Consider the following 24,973-nt stretch of genomic DNA (forward strand, 5'->3'; position numbering starts at 1 on the left):
TGTGATCCCTTTGGTTCTTAGTCCTATCATTATGATCAATTTTGAACAGAAATTGATCACTGGGACTAGTGAGATGGCATTGGTACATGCCACTTTGATGGGATTGAATTGGAATCCCCTGGTGTGTTTCTAACTCTACCGTTTGAGGTAAGTCAGCTTGAGCATATCCCGAATTGCACATCTCTTCCCTCTCTTATTCCCACTCTTACATTTAACAGTGATCACTTTTCAGTTAAGTTTCAGCACTTAAGAATAATTGTGTATTGATTACAGTATTCAACCAAAAGTATTAACTAGAACAAACAAAAAAAATACTAAGAGGGATAACATATCAAGTTGCTCATCAACAGTCAGGGTGAGGGCTGATCAAGTCACCGTTTCTCCTAGTATTCATTTCACTTTAACAGGTTTCCTTTTTGGTGCTCAGTTAGTTGTCACCTATCAAGGAGAACAAGTGGTATTTGTCCCTTTGGGATTGGCTTATTACACTCAGCATAATTTTTTCCAAATTCCTAACAGGGATCACTTTTCAGTTAAAATTTAAACCCCTAAGAATAATTGTGTGTTAATTACAGAGTTCAACCAATGGTACTAGAACAAAAACAATGAAACTCGGTCATTTGCAACAAGATGGAGGAATTTGGAAAACATCATGCTGAGTGAATTGAGCCAGTCCCAAAGGGACAAATATCATATGTTCTCCCTGATCGGCGACTACTAACTGAGCACCAAGGGGGAAACTTGTTGAAATGAAATGGACACTATGAGAAACAGTGACTTGATCAGGTCTTGTCCTGATGGTTGATGTACAATGTAATACTTTATCCATTTTAGTATTTTTTTTTTGTTCTAGTACCATTGGAAGTCCCAAATTAAAGTTACAATAGCATTAACTTTTAGGTTAACAGTTGTTTTTAAATTTATTTCTGAAATCATGTAGAAAATTAAATGTGGAATTAAAAGAAAAGCCACAAAATATCAACTTTTTATAGTTACCCACTTATTTATCACTATTGAGATCTTTATTTCTTCAAGTTACTATCTAGGGTGCTTCTATTTTATCCTGTAAACCTCTCTTTAGCAATTATTTTTCAAATTTTTTATTTGAGATGAAGAGTGAGAGAGAGAAAAGAACTTCCACCCACTGATTAACTCTCTAAATGCCCTCAATGGACTGGACTGGGTCAAGCTGAAGATGGGAGCTGAGCACTTCAGGACTTCCCACTTGGGTTGCAGGAAACCAATCATTTAAACCATCACAGCTGCTGCCAGGGTCCACACTAGTAGGAACCAGGGAACTAAACCCAGGCATTCTGATATAGGACATGGCTGTCTTAACTGGCACCTCATGCAAGTATCCACACTTCTCGAGCATTTCTTGAGGACAAGTTTATTGGTAATGCTCTCCCTCATATGTTGTTTATCTGGGCGTAGCTTAATTTCTTCTTCGCTTTTGAAAGATAATTTTGCCAGATATAGGACTTGTGGTTGTTGATTCCCCGCCCCCCCCAGCATTTTGATTATAGAAGCCCATTGTCTCCTCACTCTAAAGTCTCTGAGGAGAAATCTACTAATGGTCTCGTTGAGGATCCATGTATGTGACGAGTTGATCACCTATTGCTGATTTCAAGATTCTTTCCCTGTCTTTACCTTCCTGAAAGTAGCAACACAGAAGGACATACCATCTTCAAGTTTGGGTTTTCAACGCTAGTAATACAGATTTTGGCCTTAAATATTTTTTCCTATGCTTCATTTTTTTCATGTTAATGTAATATTAATATAAAGAGACTAGAGCCAGCATAGTTCATAGATACTTGCCTAAAAATACAATGATATCCCTTCTTCCCTCTCTCCCTCCTTCCATTCTTCCATTTTCCCCTCCTTCTTTCCTTCCTTCCTTCCTTCCCACTTTCCTACCTTCCTTCATTCCTTCCTTCTTTATTTTTTCAGCTTTTGAGATAATATATTTTAATTAACATTACAGTCAAGGGCTTAATGCTCCATTAAATAAAGAGATCAACAAGTAAAAAGACTGTAGTTCATCAGTAATATATGCAAAGTCTATAAACAATAAACAAAAGACGATCAGTTCATCGATACACCAAAGATTTTAAACTATCCGTGTATCATTAAAACTCTAATAATATAACATTAAATTTTTTTTGGTTTGACAAAGATATGAAACAAAGTTTGAGAAAAATATATTTGCAGGAAAACTGATACAAACAGGCATTTCTTTCTCTTTTTTTTTTTTTGAATATTTCTGTCTTTTTAAATTTTAGTTCCTGCATATAAGGGGGTACATGAAGCATTTGTCTTTCTGTATGAGGCTTATTTCACTCAACATGTATTCCATTTGCAACTATTTTTATGCAAATGGTAGGTTTCATTATTTTTTAGAGCTAAAAAATATTCAGTTGTATATATACAGCACATTTTCTTCATCTGATGATGGACATCTTGGTTGACTTCATAGTCTTTTGTATGTTTATTTTCTAACCCACAACTTTACTGAATTGGTTTATCAATTCTGACAGCTTTTTGGTTAGCGTGTTTAATATTTTCCACATACAACATCATGTCATCTGTAAACATGGATATTTTTATTTCTTCTTTTCCAATTTTGATGCCCTTTATTTTTTTCTCTGCCCCAATTGTTCTTTTGTTCTTGCTAATTACAGTAGTATATTGAATAAGAGTGGTGAAAGTGGACATCATTGCTCTTGTTACAATTCTGAGGGAAATGCTTTCAGTTTTTTCACATTCACTATGATACTGGCTGTTGGTTTGTCATATATATCCATATGAATTTGAAATATATTCCTTCTATATGTAATGTGTGAAGGGTTTTTGTCATTTTAAGGATGTTGAGTCTTATCAAATGCTTTCTCTGCATCTATTGAGATGACCATATGGTTTTTGTTTATTCTATTGATGTGATTTATGATGTTCCTTGATTTGTGAATGATGACCTACCCTTGCATCTCTGGGATAAATCCTACTTGATCATGATTTATTAGCTTTTGATGTGGTGTTAGAGTTGGTTTGCTAGTATTTTGTTGAGAATCTTTGCATCCATGTTCATCAAGAGCTTAGGTCTGTAGTTTCCTTTTCATATTATATCTTTGTTCAGTATGGGTATCAGAATGATGGTGGTTGCATAAAGAGTTTGGCAGAGTTTCATCCTGTTCAATATTTTTGAATAGTTTGAAAAATATTTCAATTAGTTCTTCTTCAAATGTGTTGAATTCATAGTAAAGCCATCAGGTCCTGGACTTTTATTTGATGGAAGAATTTTGATTACTTTTCAATATAGTTGCTAATTATTGATCTATTTTGATTGTCTATATCATCTTAATTTAATCTTGGTAGATTATATGTATCCAGGAATTTATCCATTTCTTCAAGTTTTTTTATTATTAGCGTAGTTTTTCATATTAGTTTCACATTATCCTTTGTATTTCATTGGTGTCAGCTGCACTGTCTTCATTTTATTCTCTGGTTTTATTTGTCCTGTAGATTCCCAACAGTGTTTTTTAGTTTTCTAATTTTTTCTTTTCATATTTTGTCTAACTGTATAATTTCTTATGCTTTGCTTTGCTTTGGATATTCTTTCTTTTGCTTCACAGATTCTGTTAAGGCTTCCCTCTGTAATTTTTATTTGTTCTATTGAATTCCTTATTTCCAAGATTTCATTTTGATTTCTTTTCAAGATCTCAAATTTGTGTGAGAAATTTTCTTTCATGTCATGTATGAATTTCATTAGTTTGTTCATTTTTTCTAATCACTTCGAAGTAATCCTATGATCAATTTTTTGAATTCCATATCTGGTATTTCTTCAAACTCATCATATTCAGGATCCAGTATTGAATTGTTGTGTTCTTTTGAGAATAGCATGTTGTCTTCCTTATTCTTGTTTCTTGAATTGGTACATTTGTTATTTGGCATTTGTGGAGATACTCATTGGTTTCTTCTTTGTTTTTTCCCTGTGTTGGCTTTTATCTTTGCACTATGTCTGAATGGATTAGTGGAGTGACTGCTTTCAGGGAATATCTAGAGCTGTGTTTGTGGGTGTGACCAGGGAGCTCTCCATGGTGAAGGGTGTGTCTGAGGTGACACACTCAGGTTTGGCATGGTAAATTTTTTTATCAGTGGGGAAATTTCTTCTTCTCTGTTGGCATAGACTAAGCTGAGCTCCTCTCCTTGAAGGATATCATTGCCTGAGTGCTAGCCACAGTGAGTATATTATTTGTCCACTCTGCCACAAGGAGCACACAAAGGATCTGTGTAGTCCTCAGTGTAAGCTTAGATTTATCAGCAATGTCCCTCGCCATGTAACCAGAAAGCCCTGATTGTGTGAGGCCTTCACAGTGACTGCCCAATGTCCCAGGCACATCCTGAGTTCCCCCACACAGTCTCAGCGTTTTCACAGTCCTGGCACACAAGCCTCCACAGTCATGAGCACCCAGCCCCCTGTCTGTTCTCCCCACCAGACTCAGGAGTCTCTGCTTGGCTGGTTGCTGTTATGTATGTCCAAAATGGCACCTGCTCTCTGTCAGCTTGTTACAGGACACTCTTGCTGGGTGATCTGGGAGAAAGAAATGTGCCCCTCTTTGTTTTTTCTCTTCAACTTGGTGGGCACACTATCCCCCAGGGGGCTCCAAGCCATGTTCCCTCTAGGCTCTTCCTGCAGCTTTTTTTGCCAGTGGCTTGGGCTGGTGCAGTCTGGTCTTACCTCACTTTCCAATGCTGGTGTGGAGGCCCTCGGCCGCTGGGGTCCCAAGTTGTGTGTGCCCTCACCCTCCATGTAGGTTCACTGTATTCCTTCCCATTTTTTGTGTGGAGTTTCCTCTGCTGTTTTCTCCCCAGCTCATCCCTGAGACTGCATTTTTTCCACTTTTAAAACTGTCTTCTCCTAGACTTGAGCATCAAGCTCCCTCCCTACTCTGCCATCTTAATCATCTTAATCTGATCTGATGCAATGTTCTTAACTTTTGACAGTTTGACTACCGTATGCCTTAGACAATATCTCTCTTTTGATGCAGTTTGCTTGTGGTCCTTCGAGCTTCCTGTATCTGGATGTCCATGTCATTTTCAAGACCTGGGAAATTTTCAGTTATTATTTCATTTAGTAGGTTCTCAACATTGTTTTCCTTCTCTTCTTCAAGAACACTTATAATGTTATTATTTCCTCATTAAGTGGTATCTAAGATTTCACATAGGTTGTGTTCATATTTTTTAAATTTTTTCTCTTTATGTTTGTGTTATATCAAAGTTTTGTCCTCAACATCAGAAATTATTTTCTTTACTTGTCCTACTCTGCTATTAATGTTCATAATTATATTTTTTTATTTCACTTGTTGAAGATTTGGTCTCCAAAATTTCTATTTGGTTCTTTTTTAAAACCAAGATATGTGTGTATGTATATAAAATATGGTTAATTAATTAATTTATTTAAAAGGCACAGTTACAGAGAGAGAGGGAGATAGAGAAAGAGAGATATTTGTCTGCTGGTTAGCCTCCCCCCCAAAAAAGTGGCCACATTTACTGGGGCTGGGCCAGGCCAAATCCAGGAGCGAGGAGCTTCATCAGGGTGTCCCATATGGTCACAGTGGCCAAAGATCTTGAGTCATCTTCTGCTGATTTCCCAGGCACATTAGCAGGGAGCTAGATTGGAAGTGGAGCAGCCAGGACTCAAACTGACACACATGTGGTATGCTGGAGTTGCAGGCAGCAACTTAGCCTGCTACACCATAATACCAGCTCTTTGATTCTTCTTAATGATTTCTCTCTCCTTGGTAATATTTTCATTCATGCCATTCGTTGATTTCCTCACTTATTTTATCTGTCTATCTGCATTCCCTTGCATCACATTGAGCTTACAGTCATTTTGAATTCTGTTTCTGGCATTTCAAAGATACACTTAAGATAAGGATCTAATTCTGGAGAATTACTGTTTCTTTTGTATGTGTCATGCTGCCTTGCTCCACAAGTTCTTGTGTCTCTACATTGACATTTGATGTAATAGTCCTTTCTTGTTTATGCAGTAGGTTTCCTTGGAAAAGAGTTTATGGTTTGGATGGAATGCAGAGTATCATTTGGCTTGTTGCTTTGGCTTTGGTTCTAGGTGACCTCAGGGGTGCAGCCTCAGCGATTTGTTTTAATTAATGTTAGCTGTGTCTATAAGTGACACAGTGGTTATGATCAATGTTAGCTGTGTCTACAAGTGACACATTTATGGTGAAAGTGTGACTTCAAGATGAATGTGGGTTACCTAGGGTGTGCATTTTCAGTGCACAGAAAATTCAATATCAGTCACACTGAGATTGTGGTGGCCAGTGGCTTGATGTTCATGCTGAAGGAGACAAAGAGTGTTGCCCTTTGTGCCACTGGAATGCCTGCATGATGCTAGGATTGTGGCTCCAGTTGCTATGACTCTGACTGTGATGTGGTTGGGTCCTTCCTCAGTTTTTCTAGGCACGTGCATCTGGTGCTGCAGCTTATAACAACAACATCCCTAGTCCTTGCACTGGGGTATGTGAACTGTGTCCTGCTCCAGTCCTGTAAGCTGACCACAAGATAAACAGGGGATTTCGCTCTAGCAGGTATGAGTTCAGAAAGGTGATATACAGGTAAGTTATATCCTAGGTCCATCAGCAAGATTCCATTGAAATTGAGGAAACCAGTGCTGATTGTGACAGCTCTCTTTCTTTCTCTTTCATTCCTTTTCCTCCTTCCCCACATCCTAGTGCAGCTGTAGTCAGTGTGGCTTCACCTTATACAGCCATCTTGTATCCTAGATGCTGCTCTACTTCTCATTGGAGCATTTTTGTCATGGCTGTGTCAAGCCTTCAAGATAATTCTAACATCTCTGAGAGTGTTTGCCATTCATGTTGAGATCTTCCTAGTTCTTGGTATGAAAAATCGTTCTCTACTGAAATCTGAATATTTGGGGCATTAAGAGAATATGTATCTTCCTTTGGCTCACTTCCTCTGACAACTCTTAGGCAGGGAAAACAATGGACACCATCTAATTACTGTCAGAATGCGCTACAAGTCCAGGTTCCCTACTCAGAGGCTATTGACAGGATGTGGATTTTTGTTTATACCAAGCGGGTGTTGGAGTTCCTGCTCACAACTAGGCCTCTACTAATTCTTTCATGTTGGAAAAGGAGGAGTAACTCATTACTACTACCCCATATGGCCAATACTGACACCAAGAGTTGGGGATGCTGGGCCTCATTACAGCTGGGCATGATAAAAGTTCTAACTCTCCAAATCAAGTCTTGTCAGCCTCTCAGTAAAGGGTAGAGGGACTCCTTATACTGCCTTTTAATTATGGGAATCCATGTTCTTTACATGGTCTCCAGTAATATTGCATTGAGAAGAAGATTAAAAATCCCAACTCCCAGGGCCAGTACTTTGGCAGAGCAGGTAAAGCCACCGACAACATAACCGGCATTCCATATCAGTACCAGTTCGTGTCTTGGCTATACCACTTCTGGTCAAGCTCCATACTAATAGCCTGAGAAAAGCCATGGAAGATAGCCCAAGTGTTTGGGCCCATGCTAGCCATGTGGGACGCCTGGATGAAGCTCCTGGCTCCTGGCTTCAATATGGCTTAGCTATGACCATTGCAGCCACCTGAAGAGTGAACCAGTGGGTGGAAGATTCTCTCTCTCTCTCCCCCCACATCTCCCTGTCTACCTCTCCACCTCTCTCCCTCCCTGTCTGTAACTATTTCAAATAAATAAATGTTCTAAAAAAATCCCAGGGGCTGGTGTTGTGGTATAACTGGTAAAGCCAACACCTGTGATGCCAGCATCCCAAATGGGTGCCAGCCTGAGTCCTGGCTGCTCCATTTCCCATCCAGCTGTCTACTAACGTGCCTGGGAAAGCAGAAGATGGCCCAAGTGTTTGGGTCCTTGCACCTATTTAGGAGACCAAAAGAAGCTCCTGGCTTCAGTCTGGCCCAGCCATGGCCATGGCAGCCATTTGGGGAGTGAACCAGTGGATGAAAGTGCTCTTTCTCTCTCTCTGTCTCTGCACCTTTCAAATAAATAAAATATATCATTAAAAAAATCCCAGCTCCCTACTAAGACTCTGAAACTACTCTGTTGGAGGTGGGGACAGAAGAGATGTGGAATGTTGTCATAGCCTAGTAAAGGTAGAAAGTGTAGGGTCACCACTCAACCACTGCACTTACGTTATGGGTGAGGGAGGGATCTGTGTGTGTGTGTGTCTGTGTGGTGTGGTATTTGAATACAGTAGAGCAAGAATTTTTGAAAAACTTTCTATCTTGCTAGGATGCCATTTTCTTGCATTGCCACTTCTTCTTTGTGCCTACTGGCATTTCTGCTTCTCCAGCATCCAGGTTAGAATGTATGAGACAAAAAGAAAACCAGGTAACTCACCAGCACATCAGTCTTTGGATCTCAAGGTCTCTAGCTTAGGTGACTTCTTTTAGAATCTTTTAATGTTTGTTTTATGTATAATATCCAGAATTTTTATTTAACTCTGCTTAGTGGGAATAATAGGCAGAGTATGTCTAGTTCATCTTTCTAGTAGGTCTTATAATCCTTTAACGGTATAGAATGCTTTAGCCAGATTCCCTTATCTTTCTAACAAATTACATTTTTAAGCACTTAAAAATAAGTCATTTTCATTGTCACATGCCTCCTTTTTAAAATCTAAGAACATAGATCATAGTAGTAAAACTGACATATAATAATAAAAATCCCTTTATGAGAGTATATCAAAGTATATATGTATATATATATATATACATATATATGAAACTATGATAAAATAAAGAAGAAAATATATTTGATTTCAGCAAATACAAGCAGAGACCAATTTATTCTAAAAAATATGTTACTTATTACTTTCAGTTTACTCAAGTACATGTGGCAGCTTTCTTTCTCTAAATTCAGATATTCCTCAAGAACTCCACACCACATGAAATGTGCATTCCACTAATATTTGAGTATAGCATCAAAGTTGGGGAATATTATATAATAATAATAATAATAATAGTTTTAATACAATCATCCCTCAGGATTCCTGGGAAATTAATTTCAGGACCTCCCTTAGATTCCAAGCTCTCGAGACACTTAAGCCATTAATACTAAATTGGATAATATTTAAGTGTAACCTATGCATATCCTCATGTATACTTTAATCTCTAGATTACTTCCGATATCTAACACTGTGTACCTGTTTTGGAGAGTTATTATACTGTATTACTTAGGGAATAAGGATAAGACAAAAAAGTCTCTACATGTTCTGTACAGAGATAATTTTTTCCCTAAGTTTGTTTTATTTACAGTTTGTTGAATCTACAGATGTACAGCTTACAGACACAGAGGGCAGAATGTAATCTTTTCATATTTGCAACAATTTTATGAGTATTCAATTAAGAAGTGTTCATTTTCCAATTTATAGACTAAGAAATATGTTCAAACAGAATGACTTATAGAAAAGGACTTTTTGCTAGGGCTGACTGAAAACTAAAGCCAGTTTTATATTTTATTTTTACATTTAAAGCTATGATTCATTTTCCAGTAATTTTTGTATATGATGTAAAGCTTCTTACATATCCTGTAGATTTTACACAATTACTGTTTTTCTTCATATTTAGTAGACTCCATCATTGAAACAATCTTGGCTAGGAGATATGTTTTACAGAAAGATTAAATGTATGAATTAAATTTCTCTAATAGTTACAGAACTATTCAAGTTGTATCATCTGTGTTAAGTATAACAAGTTTTCAAGAAATCAGTTTCTTTCATCTAAGTTGGAATTTATGTATTTGGGTGTTTGTAGCACTGATTATTATTCTTTTATCTGTAGGGTATGTAGGGATATCCCATCTTTTATTCTTCATGTTGGAAATTTGTGTGTTCTTTTTTTCTTCATCAATGTGCAAGAGATTTTTTTAATTTAGTACTTTGAAGGGAGGAGAGAACTTCCACTTTGACTATGACCCTGTTGGAATAAGATCGAAGTTGACGAACCCAAAAGGCTTCCATAGCCTTGGAAACTCATGACTAGAGCCTAGGGAGATTACTGATGCCATAAACAAGAGTGTCAAATTGTTAAGTCAACAACAGGAGTCACTGTGTACTTACTTCTCATGTGGGATCTGTCCTTAATGTGTTGTCCAATGTGAAGTAATGCTATAACTAGTACTGAAACAGTATTTTACACTTTGTGTTTCTGTGTGGGTGCAAACTGATGAAATCTTTACTTAATAGATACTAAATCGATCATCTGTATATAAAGATAATTGAAAATGAATCTTGATGTGAATAGAATGGGAGAGGGAGCGGGAGATGGGAGGGGTGTGAGTGGGAGGGAAATTATGGGGGGGGGGAGCCATTGTAATCCATAAACTGTACTTTGAAAATTTATATTTACTAAATAAAAATAAGAAAAAAAACTGAAAAAAAAAAGAAAGAACCATTTTTTTGCTTCATTGATTTTTATACTTATCTATATTGATTTCTGCACTTCATATTTTTAATTATTAATATAATTTAGGTCATTTTTAAATATTTTGTATTGCATTTTTCAACTGTTCAATTTAGATTTATCTTGCTCATTTTCTAATTTATTAAAGTAGAAGTTTTGTTTTTTGATTTGATACCCTCTTTTTTGATCTATATGGTTGATACCAAAAATTTCCCTAAAAGAAAACTTTAGCTATATCCCAAATATTTTGATATGTTATATTTCCCATTTTATTCAACCCAAAATATTTTTTAATTGTTTGGAGATTTCTTCATTGATCTATATATTATTTAGAAGTTTTTTTCCTTTATTTTTCTTTTGGTTTCAAGTGAATTATTATGACCTGATAACTTACATTGTATAATTTTGATTTTTTTTAATTTGCTAAAGTTGTTTTCTGAGCCACTATATGTTCTACCTTGTTGAACATTCCATGTACAAAATGTAAATTTTGCAATGTTGATTGGAGTGCTCTATAAATGTCGGAGTAAGGTAGTTTGTGGCGTTGTTCAATTCTTTTATGTCCTTGTTTATTTTCTGAATACTTATTCTTTCTTTCTGAGAGAAGACAGTGGAAATAGTCAACTTTAATAAGGTATATACCTATTTTTTTCTTTTCAGTTCTGCAAGTTTTCATTTCATGAAGCTTTATTGTTAGATGAGTTCACAATTTGTATATTTGTATCTTCCTTGATAAGTTGGCCTGGTTACATGTAATGTCCCTGTTAACTTCCTATTCTATGGTATCTAATTTGCATATTAATATAGACATTTTGCCTTTCTTTGATTAGTGATTCCACTGTGCACTTTTTTCATGCTTTTTCTTCTCATTTACTTATATCATTATGTTTTAAAGGCATTTGTAATAGGAAGCACATATAGATACATATCCATTTAGATTTATTGCAGTATTGATATATTTGGATTTAGAGTTACAGTTTTGCTAGAGATTTATTTATTTGACAGGCACAGTGAGAAAGAGATTGGGAGAGATGTTCCATCTGCTGGTTCACTCCCCAAATGGCAGCAAACATCCGGGTGCAATTAAGCAAAAGCCAAGAGCCAGGAACTCCATCTGGGTCTTCCACATGGGTGGCAGGGGCCTCAAGTACTTGGGACATCTTCCTATGCTTTCCCAGGTGCATTAACAAGCAGCTGAATGGGAAATGGGTAGCCAGAAAATGAAACAGAGTCCATATAGGATGTCAGCATTGTTAAGGTTAAGCATTGGCTTAACCTTCAACCTCCAGTCCCACAGATACCATTTTATAACTCACATATCACGTACCTGACAAATGACTTTTTTCCAGTATACAAAGAACTCTCAAAACTCATTAAAAAGAAATAAAATAATCTAATTTAACAATTGGCGCCAGCGCCGTGGCTCACTAGGCTAGTCCTCCGCTTGTAGCGCCAGTACCCCGGATTCTGTGCCGGTTGCTCCTCTTTCAGTCCAGCTCTCTGCTGTGGCCCAGGAAGGCAGTGGAGGATGGCCGAAATCCTTGGGCCCTGCACCCGTATGGGAGACCAGGAGGAAGCATCTGGCTCCTGGCTTTGGATCAGCGCAGCACGCTGGCTGTAGTGGCCATTTTGGGGGGTGAACCAACGGAAGGAAGACCTTTCTCTCTCTCTCTCTCTCTCTCTCTCTCTCTCACTGTCTAATTCTGCCTGTTAAAAAAAAACTGGCGAAAGACATTAAGTTAGGCTTTATTAAGGAGGATATTAAAATAGCGAATGTGCACATGTTCAAATCATTAGTCATTAGGGAAATAAAAACCACAATTAATTACCACCACAAATCTATTAGAATACTAAAATAAGAAATAGGATTATTGCCAATATATGCTTATATATCAGTGCAAATAAGTTAAAAAGAATGATCATTCAGGAAATGGTAGGATATGATTGTTGCAAAGTAAATATTAAAACTGAACTGTGGGGCCAATGTTATGGTGTAGCGGGTAAAGCCACCACCTGCAGTGCCGGCATCCCATATGGGCGTCAGTTTGGGTCCCAGCTGCTCCACTTCTGATCCAACTCTCTGCTATGGCCTGGGAAGGCATTGGAAGATGGCCCGGGGTCCTGGGCCCCCGGACCTACGTGGGAGACCTAGAGGAAGCTCCGGGCTCCTGGCTTCTGATAGGTGCAGCTCCAGCAGTTACGGATATCTGAGGAGTGAGTCAATGGATGGAAGATCTTTCCCTCTGCCTCTGCCTCTCTGTAACTCTGTCTTTCAAATAAACAAATAAATCTTAAAAAGAAAATAAACCTGAACTATACCCCTCTCTCTCTCTCGCTCTCTCTCTTTTTCTCTCTTCACACCCACAAATGCATTCACAAACACACAAATTCCAGGAGCATTAAACGCAATTTAAGATGAAAAAATGAAACTTGTAAAGAAAATACATGAGAGACACATGAGATTTTTTTATTTAGAATATAAATGTTTTATATATCACATGAAAATTATAAATAAAACAAAAATATAAAATTTATCATACCAAGATTTAAGATTTCTGTTTTAAAGGACCCTATAAATTAAAGGAAAATACAAAAAAGTAAAAGAATTGTTTAATTTTTTTTGTTTAAGGAATACAACTTTTAATGAATATATATAACAAAGTATTGCTATGCATAATACATAAATCACTTAAAACCAGCAAATAAAGGATAACCTGATGGACACATGAGGATAAATACATACAGAAAAATAAAAGAGCAAGGCTTAAACAACAAAAAAATTAAAAGATGGTTGCTGAAAAAAACTGGGTTATATGAAGGAAAATCAAAATGATAAGCAATTGCATAGTCAGTAGTTTGGGGGAAAATATCTTTGATGCCTCTTGTCATGAGTATGTAGAGCCACATTTAAACCATACCCTTCTGGTTGAAATGTGACTTCTTAAAACCATTTTGGTAGTTTTTAGCAAAATTCATTAGAGTAAAATAAATATGCCCTAAGGCTCAGAAATTCCATACTTACCTATACCCCCAGAAAGGCAATGACTCCTGCATATACAGAGTCAAACAGAATTGCTCAAAACAGCAATGACTACATTAAAATGAATTAGGAAACATTTTAATTATTTATTTATTTTTTATTTTTAACTTTTATTTAATGAATATAAATTTCCAAAGTACAGCTTATGGATTACAATGGCTTCCCCCCCATAACGTCCCTCCCACCCGCAACCCTCCCCTTTCCCTCTCCCTCTCCCCTTCCATTCATATCAAGGTTCATTTTCGATTCTCTTCATATACAGAAGATCAGTTTAGCATACATTAAGTAAAGATTTCAGCAGTTTGCTCCCACACAGAAACATAAAGTAAAAAATACTGTTTGAGTACTAGTTATAGCATTAAATCTCAATGTACAGCACACTAAGGACAGAGATCCTACATGAGGAGTAAGTGCACAGTGACTCCTGTTGTTGACACTCTTGTTTATGGCATCAGTAATCACCCTAGGCTCTTGTCATGAGCTGCCAAGGCTATGGAAGCCCCCTGAGTCCACCGACTCTGATCATATTTAGACAAGGCCATGGTCAAAGTGGAAGTTCTCTCCTCCCTTCAGAGAAAGGTACCTCCTTCTTTGATGACCCTTCTTTCCACTGCGATCTCACTCGCGGAGATCTTTCATTTAGGTTTTTTTTTCCCCCAGAGTGTCTTGGCTTTCCATGCCTGAAATACTCTCATGGGCTTTTCAGCTGGATCTGCATGCCTTAAGGGCTGATTCTGAGGCCAGAGTGCTGTTTAGGACATCTGCCATTCTATGGGTTTGCTGTGTATCTCGCTTCCCATGTTGGATCGTTCTCTCCCTTTTTTATTCCATCAGCTAGTATCTGCAGACACTATTCTTATTTATGTGATCCCTGACACCATCAAACTATTAGAGAGCATTGGAAAAACCCTGCAAGATATAGGTACCAGCAATGACTTCTTGGAAAACACCCCAGAAGCACAGGCAGTCAAAGCCAAAATTAACATTTGGGATTGCATCAAATTGAGACGTTTCTGTACTGCAAAAGAAACAATCAGGAAAGTGAAGAGGCAACCTACAGAATGGGAAAAAATATTTGCAAACTATGCAAGTGATAAAGGGTTGATAACCAGAATCTACAAAGAAATCAAGAAACTCCACAACATCAAACAAACAACCCACTTAAGAGATGGGCCAAGGACCTCAATAGACATTTTTCAAAAGAGGAAATCCAAATGGCCAACAGACACATGAAAAAATGTTCAAGGTCACTAGCAATCAGGGAAATGCAAATCAAAACCACAATGAGGTTTCACCTCACCCCAGTTAGAATGGCTCACATTCAGAAATCTACCAACAATAGATGCTGGAGAGGATGTGGGGAAAAAGGGACACTAACCCACTGTTGGTGGGAATGCAAATTGGTTAAGCCACTCTGGAAGTCAGTCTGGAGATTCCTCAGAAACCTGAATATAACCCTACCATTCAACCCAGCCATCCCACTCCTTGGTATTTACCCAAAGGAAATGAAATTGGCAAACAAACAAGCTGTCTGCACCTTAATGTTTATTGCAGCTCAATTCACAATAGCTAAGACCTGGAACCAACCCAAATGCCCATCAACAGTAGACTGGATAAAGAAATTATGGGACATGTACTCTATAGAATACTATACAGCAGTCAAAAACAATGAAATCCGGTCATTTGCAACAAGAGGGAGGAATCACCATGCTGAGTGAATTAAGCCAGTCCCAAAGAGAAAAATATCATATGTTCTCCCTGATCGGTGACAACTAACTGAGCAGCAAAGGGGAAACGTGCTGAAGTGAAATGGACACTATGAGAAACAGCGACTTAATCAGCTCTTGCCCTGACTGTTGATGTACAATGTAATACTTTATCCATTTTAGTATTTTTTTTGTTCTAGTACCATTGGTTGAACTCTGTAATTAACACACAATTATTCTTAGGTGTTTAAATTTTAACTGAAAAGTGATTTCCTGTTAGGAATTTTTTTTTAACTTTTATTTAATGAATATAAATTTCCAAAGTACGGCTTATGGATTACAATGCCTTCCCCCCCATAACGTCCCTCCCACCCGCAACCCTCCCCTTTCCCACTCCCTCTCCCCTTCCATTCACATCAAGATTCATTTTCGATTCTCTTTATATACAGAAGATCAGTTTAGCATACATTAAGTAAAGATTTCAACAGTTTGCTCCCACACAGAAACATAAAGTGAAAAATAATAGATGATTTTTTAAATGATGATGAAATCAGATCAGACCTATTGTCATGTTTAATCCCAGTGAGAGTCAAGTTGGGAATTGATAATTTCTTCTTTTTTTTTTTTTTTTACAGAAGATCAGTTTAGTATACATTAAGTAAAGATTTCAACAGTTTGCACCCCCATAGAAACACAAAGTGAAATATACTGTTTGAGTACTCGTTATAGCATTAAGTCTCAATGTACAGCACATTAAGGACAGAGATCCTACATGAGGAGTAAGTGCACAGTGACTCCTGTTGTTGACTTTACAAATTGACACTCCTGTTTATGGCATCAATAATCTCCCTATGCACCAGTCATGAGTTTCCAAGGCTATGGAAGCCCCTTGAGTTCTCCGACTCTTATCTTGTTCAGACAAGGTCATAGTCAAAGTGGAGGTTCTCTCCTCCCTTCAGAGAAAGGTACCTCCTTCTTTGAAGACCTGTTCTTTCCACTGGGATCTCACTCACAGAGATCTTTCATTTAGGTTTTTTTTTTTTTTTTTTTTTTTACCAGAGTCTTGGCTTTCCACGCCTGAAATACTCTCATGGGCTTTTCAGCCAGATCCGAATGCCTTTAGGGCTGATTCTGAGGCCAGAGTGCAGTTTAGGACATCCACCATTCTATGAGTCTGCTGAGTAAAAAACATTATGCTGAGTGAAATAAGCCAATCCCAAAGGGACAAATACCGCTTGACAACTAACTGAGCACCAAAAAGGAAACCTGTTAAAGTGAAATGAACACTATGAGAAACAGGGACTTGATCAGCCCTTGCCCTGACTGTTGATGAACAACTTAATATGTTATCCCTCTTAGTATTTTTTGTTTGTTCTGCTTAATACTTTTGGTTGAATACTGTAATCAATACACAATTATTCTTAAGTGCTGAAACTTAACTGAAAAGTGATGCTGTTAAATATAAGAGTGGGAATAAAAGAGGGAAGAGATGTGTAATTCGGGACATACTCAAGCTGACTTACCTCAAACAGTAGAGTTAGAAACATACCAGGGGATTCCAATTCAATCCCAGCAAAGTGGCATGTACCAATGCCATCTCACTAGTCCCAGTGATCAATTTCTGTTCACAATTGATCATAATGATAGGACTAAGAACCAAAGGAAAGATTTTAATGTTGAACAATATGTTAGTAGATAATTGTGTTATACATATCTAATGAATTTCTATTATAGTGAAAATAAACAAGGGAATAAAGTTTGCAAACAAAATGCTAAGTGAAAATAGCAAGAGGAAGACATACAGCATTACATTTCTATAATGCTTAAAACACACAAAATAGTGCTTTGGGTTGCTTAAGGCTGTACATGTATGGGTGTGTATGTGTATCATCATCATATATGTACACATATTATTCAAGAAAATTTTGAAGAAATGGCTAACAAGGATAAGTCTTAGAGTAAGGCAATTATCCCTGAAAGAGAAAAACTGGATCAAGTAGTATTAATTGGAGCTTCAACTCTAATAGCAAATTTTTATTTCTTAAGCTGGGTGAAGGCAGGACATACTTTCATGCTTGTTGGAATGTCTGAAATTTTGCACAATATGCTTCAGGAAAAATTTTTTAAAAAGATTTTACATATGAATACATTAAAAAGATAAATATGATGGCCGGCGCTGCGGCTCACTATACTAATCCTCTGTCTTGCGGCACCGGCACATCGGGTTTTAGTCCCGGTCAGGTCGCCGGATTCTGTCCCGGTTGCCCCTCTTCCAGGCCAGCTCTCTGCTGTGGCCAGGGAGTGCAGTGGAGGATGGACCAAGTACTTGGGCCCTGCACCCCATGGGAGACCAGGAGAAGTACCTGGCTCCTGCCATCGGATCAGCGCGGTGCGCTGGCCACAGCGTGCCGGCCGTGGTGGCCATTGAAGGGTGAACCAACGGCAAAGGAAGACCTTTCTCTCTGTCTCTCTCTCTCACTGTCCACTCTGCCTGTCAAAAAAAAAAAAGATAAAATATGATATAATCATCTCATTTATAGGAACAAACTCTATCATCATATACTATCAAATTCAGCAAAGAAGGAATGGAAGGCCACCTTTGTAATATGACAAAGGAATATCAAAAACTTAGCAAATATCGCATACCCTGGTAAAATACTAAAGTATTCATCATTAAGTTCACATTAAGATGTCTGCATCCAAGCTGCATTACAGCTGACTCAATCAGACGAGGACAGAATGTAAAATCTGTGATTGAAAAGGAGAGGTTGGTAGGTGCCGCAGCTCAATAGGCTAATCCTCCGCCTGCTAATCCTCCACCAGGTTCTAGTCCCCATCCGGGCGCCGGATTCTGTCCCAGTCGCTCCTCTTCCAGGCCAGCTCTCTGCTGTGGCCCAGGAGTGCAGTGGAGGATGGCCCAAGTGCTTGGGCTCTGCACCCGTATGGGAGACCAGAACCACCTGGCTCCTGGCTTTGGATCAGCACGGTGCACCAGCCGCAGCGCGCTGGCCGCAGTGGCCATTGGAGGGTGAACCAAAGGCAAAGGAAGACCTTTCCTTCTGTCTCTCTCTCTCACTGACCACTCTGCCTGTCAAAAAAATAAAATAAAATAAAATAAAATAAAATAAAATAAAATAAAAAGAAAAGGAGAGGTAAGTTGTCTACTGTGGCTCTTTTTTTTAAAGATTGATTTTCTTTATTCAGAAAGCAGAGTGACAGGGAGGGGGAGAGAGAGAGAGAGAACATCTTCTATCTGCTGGTTTACGCCTTAATGCCTGCAGCATCAGCACTGGGCCAAGCAGAAGCCAGGAGAAAGAACTCCACATGGGTCTTCCAAGCGAGTGCCAGGAACCCAAGTATGTGGGCCATCATCAGCTGCCTCCAGGACCCCAGCGACAGAAGCACAGGCATCAGGCCTGAAAAGTGGCTGTGTCAAGCAGCAGCTCAGCCCATGGTGCCACCACACTTTCCCTTCTGTGGTTCCTGTTCCTTCCCCAGGGCAGTCTGAGCCCTAGGCTGCTCCCATGTCCTTGTCAGCACTATCCACAGGCCCCTGACTCCTGGAGCCCAACCACTGAGTAGGACACGGAATCTTGGCTTCCCATTTTTTTTTCAACTTTTATTTAATAAATATAAATTTACAAAGTACAACATTTGAATTATAGTGGCTCTTCCCCCCATAACCTCCCTCCCACCCGCATTCCCTCTCTCATCCTATCTCTCACTCCCTTTCCCAACCCATTCTTCATCAAGGTTCATTTTCAATTATCTTTATATACAGAAGATCAACTTAGTATATACTAAGTACAGATTTCAACAGACTGCACCCACAAAGACACACAAAGTATAGAGTACTGTTTGAAGACTAAGGACAGAGGTCTTACATGGGGAGCAAGTACACAGTGACTTCTATTGTAGGTTTAACAATTGACACTTTTATTTATGACATCAGTAATCACCCTAGGCTCTTGTCATGAGTTGCCAAGGCTATGGAAGTTGCCAACTCCGATCTTATTTAGACAAGGCCATATTCAAAGTGGAAGTTCTCTCCTCCCTTCAGAGAAAGGTACCTCCTTCTTTGATGGCCCGTTCTTTCCACTGGGATCTCAGATCTTTCATTTAGGTAATTTTTTTTTTTTTTTTTTTTTTTTTTTTACCATAGTGTCTTGGCTTTCCATGCCTGCAAAACTCTCATGGGCTTTTTAGCCAGATCGGAATGCCTTAAGGGCTCATTATGAGGCCAGGGTGCTGTTTAGGGCATTTGCCATTCTATGAGTCTGCTGTGTATCCTGCTTCCCATGTAGGATCGTTCTCTCCTTTTTAATTCTATCAATTATTATTTGCAGGCCAGTGCCGTGGCTCAATAGGCTAATCCTCCACCTGCGGGACTGGCACACCGGGTTCTAGTCCTGGTTGGGGCTCCAGATTCTGTCCCGGTTGCCCCTCTTCCAGGCCAGCTCTCTGCTGTGGCCAGGGAGTGCAGTGGAGGATGGCCCAAGTGCTTGGGCCCTGCACCCGCATGGGAGACTAGGAGAAGCACCTAGCTCCTGGCTTTGGATCAGCCCGGTGCGCCAGCCACAGCACGCTGGCTGCAGCGGCCATTGGCGGGTGAATCAAAGGCAAAGGAAGACCTTTCTCTGTCTCTCACTCTCACTGTCCACTCTGCCTGTCAAAAAACAAACAAAAAAACAAAAAAGCAAATTATTATTTGCAGACACTGGTCTTATTTATGTAATCCCTTTTACACTTAATCCTTTTTGATCAGTTATGAACTTAAACTGATAGTAAAATGGCATTGGTACATGCCACCTGATGGGATTGAATTGGAATCCTTTGGCACATTTCTAGCTCTACCATTAGGAGTAAGTCCGAGTGAGCATGTGCCGAACTGTACATCTCCTCCCTCTCTTATTCTCACTCTTATATTTAACCGAAGCTGTTGCCTAGATTTTTTTTTTTTATTGCTCTTCTTGGAGGGAAAAAAAAGACCCAACAAAACAAAGACATAGAAAACATAGAAAGCAAGTATTTATTATCCCTTGAACTAAAATTCCTGTCTCCTAGTCGCAAATGTGTGCTGGCCAGCTGCACTGCACCTACATCTGTCTTCTGTTGGGTGACTGAGGGGGCGCGGTTTCCCCTGAGTGTGTAGGTTCAGGCAGTGTCCTGTCCTGGGGTGTGTGTGGACCATCCGCACAGTGATTTCCCGGCTGCTCACTGTTCTCAGGATGTGAGGGCTTGCTTTCTCAGTACTTCCCTAAGTCTCTTTTAAACACAATAAACCAACTGTGTCTTCACATTCCTTCGGGGAAGTCAAACTTTCTTACTCATAAAAAGTAGGAAGGGAAGAATAATTTTTCGAAGTCTAAAAATCTTATTAAAACAATCTTCTTGCTATAAACAAAGAAAAACAAGATGATTCAAGGAACCATTCATTACAGTAATAAAATTTTGTATTTACAAAGCATTTTACACGTTTAAAAGTCTTTTTAGATGTATTAGCTTGGCATTTCCAAACTCATTTGACCCCAGAAATTCAAAATAAAGTAGGGAAATAATGCGAGCATACAATATGAAGTTTGCTTATATTTTAAATTTAAAAAGCTCATGCATGCATTAACTAATTTCTCAAATAAAAATTTAATTTAAAAGGTTACATGGAATGCTCATGAAACATATTTTGGGAAACAACTGTTTTAAAATTACTTAAAATGTTTTGAGACTTGAGAGGCCTTTATTTACAAGTTAGAATCCCTTCAACTGCTTGTATATTTTCAGTCAATTGTATGAGATGTTTAGAATTGTGTGGGACAGGCACAGAAAATTTTATGATGTCCATTGAAAAAAGTGGGCATTTATCTAAGTTATTAATGATTTCAAAGTATTATATAAAACCACAATGATGACTAAAAATGGGAGATATAATATAATATCTTGAATTCACCTAATTCTTCAATTCTGACATTCCCTTGCAGATTTTTCCATATATATTCTTTTTTATAAGCATGACACATTATTGATTCCTACTTTTTAATTCAGGAAATATGTCTGAAGCATTTTTAGCTGACTTTACTTATAATCTTATTTCAGTTGTTTATATATATATATATATGATTTTATACCAGATTGATAAGCTAAAATTTAATTGTTGCCTTACCAAGTGTTGGGTATATCTGTCCAGAGAGTATCCAGAGAGTACCTGTTCTTCCATGCACATATAGATGTTTAATTTCAGTTTAAAATAATACCAACCACATTAGGACAGGACTGATGCATAACTTTGGGCCTGCCACTGTGTATCTAGGCACTGAATCAGTGGATAACACAAAGAAGATCATGTACCCTAATTTTCATTTCTTTGGAGGTAAAGCTGAATACTGAAAAGTATTTGCTCTTTTTCTGATTGTTGGTTTAGGTGAGGAGAAAGAGGTTCAGGATTATCAGATGATAATAAAGCAATATACTTTTGAGTAGAAATTAGGCAAGTATCAAATTATTCTCCTCTGATATGGTCGCTGCAGTGATATCCCAAATGCAGTTCATGTTGGAGGTAGTTTTGATTAATTTCCCTTATAGGATGTTGTATAGCATGTGGAACTCTCCAAGTAAAATACTCATATGTGCAATTTGTCATTATAGAAATCATGAACTGTATTATGAAATCCCAGACTTTTAGAGATTTGATTTAGCTGAATATCCAACAATTATGTTCATATTGTAGTACTACTCACAGTTATTTGAATTTAAATTATTTTCAAATATTTTAAGTGTTTTCAAATACTTAAAATATTTTGAGACCTGTGAAATTTTTATTTTCAGTCTAGAATCTCTGCAGTTGTATGTTTTTTAGTCAACGCTATTTTGCAAGTTACTGAATAATTTCTTAGTGTTAATTATAGCTTAATTAATAGTTAATTATATACAGAAAAATGCATTTTTAGAAAGAAGATACTGATCTTAGATTATTTTTCAGAGATTTTAAGGAAATCACCCTACCTTTCTACAAGGAAATTTTAAGAGGGCTACGGTTGATCCAAAAAAGTAAACAATACTTTAACAGCAACCTCAAAATCAGTTGTCTTTATCATTGTTGAGGTATCAGAGAAAATTCACTTTCTTTAGTGAATTGAATGTGTGATTATTAGATGACTAATTTCTAGTACCTGGGACAAAGTTTTATTTACATAAACCTATTAAAATCTGACTGTTAGAGTTAGGGCATTATGGCCAAGTTTGGGTAATGGGGAAGCTGAGGTTGCCAGTTCAGTGGGGCTGCTTTTGGGCACCTCCCTTAGGATGTCACATGGCCCATGATACATGTGTGACTACCCTGCAGGGATGAGTATGGGGAGCTAAACTTCCAGTCACCAAATTCTAACCCCTACTTTGAAGGGAAATCACTATCCACTGTAAATCCATAGTCACATCATGAAATAACAGCTGTAACATCAGTATATGAGCAAAGGATCATAGTTTTAAAGGGGATCATAATTTGCACAAATATAGACATGCAGATATATTCTCACATCTGCATTCATATTCCTACGTGACAGATCTCCCTAAGTTTCATGGAAAACACACATTATGACAAACCTACAAAATTTTTGTACTAAAATAAACATCTTTCAGTTCCAGTTTCCATGAACTTTTTGAAGTGCCCTCCTAAGTATATTGCACATGTTCTTCCAGGGTGACAGACATGTCCTATCATTCTTTTCTTGAGAACTCATTTTTCCTAGCTCTTTGTAACAACATCACACTTATTAAGCAGATCACTGCAGAAAAGCAGCTTATTCCAAGCCTAGAGGCTGTCGCATTGAAAAGCAAACTGCAATTTTCTTAAGATTTCCACCTGCATTTACTATTTAGGATCATGAGATTCGTACCCACCCCCGCGTAGACTTGGACTAATCCTAAAAATGTACACTAAATTCTGTATCAAATAAAATATTCATATTGAAGTATAATGAATTACCTCTCTGCTTCTCGAGAAGGCATCCGACTTCCAACTTCGTGGAATATTTCTTATATGAATTTGCCAATGGATTTCGGAGGGCTTCTAAATAGTTGAAATGGGGCGCCCTCTGGTGTTCTTAGGAAGTATTGCCAGTGAACCACTGGAAGATTGAGTAAACCAGAGTATTAAACAAAGGAAAGGAGGAAGCAAGGGGTTTTCGGAGTTTTCTCTTAAGACTGAATAAAATTTAACAACAGTTGGTTACTTCTAGGGCAGTACCTGGATAGTTTTTGTGAACCCACCTAAGGAACTTCTTCATTCCCATCTCACTCCTTAGGTTATGTTGACACTGTACGTGTGAATCAGTTCACCAGTGAACACGTAATTAATGAGCCCCTGTTGCACGTCAGGTATTAGTTCTAAAGAAAGATCGAGGGGAGGACTACAACTTTCTCGCTTGCTCTTGAGTCTTCTCTGAGTACCCAGGTTTTGCTGAGTATTTCTGGAAGCCCATTTCTTGCAGACATTTATCAGCAGGTAAGTATAAGATAATCTCCCTCCTGTTCTTCAGGCTCTTCAGCCACACCCAAATACTACCACCCCCCCCGCCCCCGATCAATTTTTGAGTATTCTTAAGTTGTCTGGAATGTCTATGAGAATTCTTCCTGAAGCTGCTTTCATACAGCACTGTTTCCAACAGTTGCTGGGCAGGTGCACTGAAGGTCACTCCAGTAGAAAAACTGCCCTCGCATTCCATGTGTGCAGGATGCCACCGTGTAAAGGGGTAGCCTGGAGCAACCCAGGGCGCAGGTGTCAATCTTCTGATTAAAACTTGCATTTCATTTTCAATTTTCTCAAATGTGTAGATTATCCACACTTTTTAATCCGAAATTGAACCTCGGGAGAATAAGGCATTCATTTATGGGGATCAGGAACTGGAAGAGGGTGTTGGAGAACTCTTGTACATTGGGCATTGTTTCCAAAGAGGTAAAGCAAGGATCAAGAAAGCATGACAAGGACCCTGGACACTTGCAATAGAAATGAGAAGATGCAAGAGAGAGGGATGGATGCAATGGAGAGGTTGTAGTGTTACCAAAGCTAAACTGTGTGTGGGTGACAACTCAGTCTAGAGACTGACTAAACAGAGATGATAGTGGTGCTGCCATAAGGTAGCATTTCCTCACCCTTCCCCCAAAGGATAAATGTACAGCAGCAATCCTAGCCTGGGCTTGGCACTGAAGAACACCTGGAGTCAGCCGTCCTAAGCGACAATAATCAGAGGTAGCAGCCCATGGGGTTTGTTGGTTAACGTTACAGGAAAAGAGCTCAGGACTTGGTTATAAAATCCAAAAAGATAAACACAAAAGGGAGTGGAGAGCCGAAGCAAAGTCAGGCAGAAACTGAAGGAACAGCTGCCTTCATAAATGCAAGAATGGAAGGAATTCATGGAGCAGGCGCCACATCCCCAGGGCTGTATGTTTGTGTGTGGTTTGTCTTGTTTGGAGTGCACGTGGCCTAGGCCACAGCCTGGGGAACTGACATGGTGCAAACAGAAGTCACACCCTAAATTCCAGTTGCTTTAAAGATTCCCAGGACTCGGGGTTGAATGATGCAGTGACATCTTTTTGAAAATTAATGTGTTTTTTTCTCATTTACGTAGTCTCCTTCTTAGCATCTTAGAGGTCAAGAAGGAGTAGCTGCACAGTTCCAGAAGCCTGAGATTCTTACGTTAATTAACGAGAGATGAAGTGGGGTCACGACACCTTCTCATGTCCTCCGAAACAGCTTCTGTTCCT

Source organism: Oryctolagus cuniculus, chromosome 5 (assembly GCF_964237555.1).
Source record: "Oryctolagus cuniculus chromosome 5, mOryCun1.1, whole genome shotgun sequence".
In the NCBI taxonomy this organism is placed as follows: Eukaryota; Metazoa; Chordata; class Mammalia; order Lagomorpha; family Leporidae; genus Oryctolagus; species Oryctolagus cuniculus.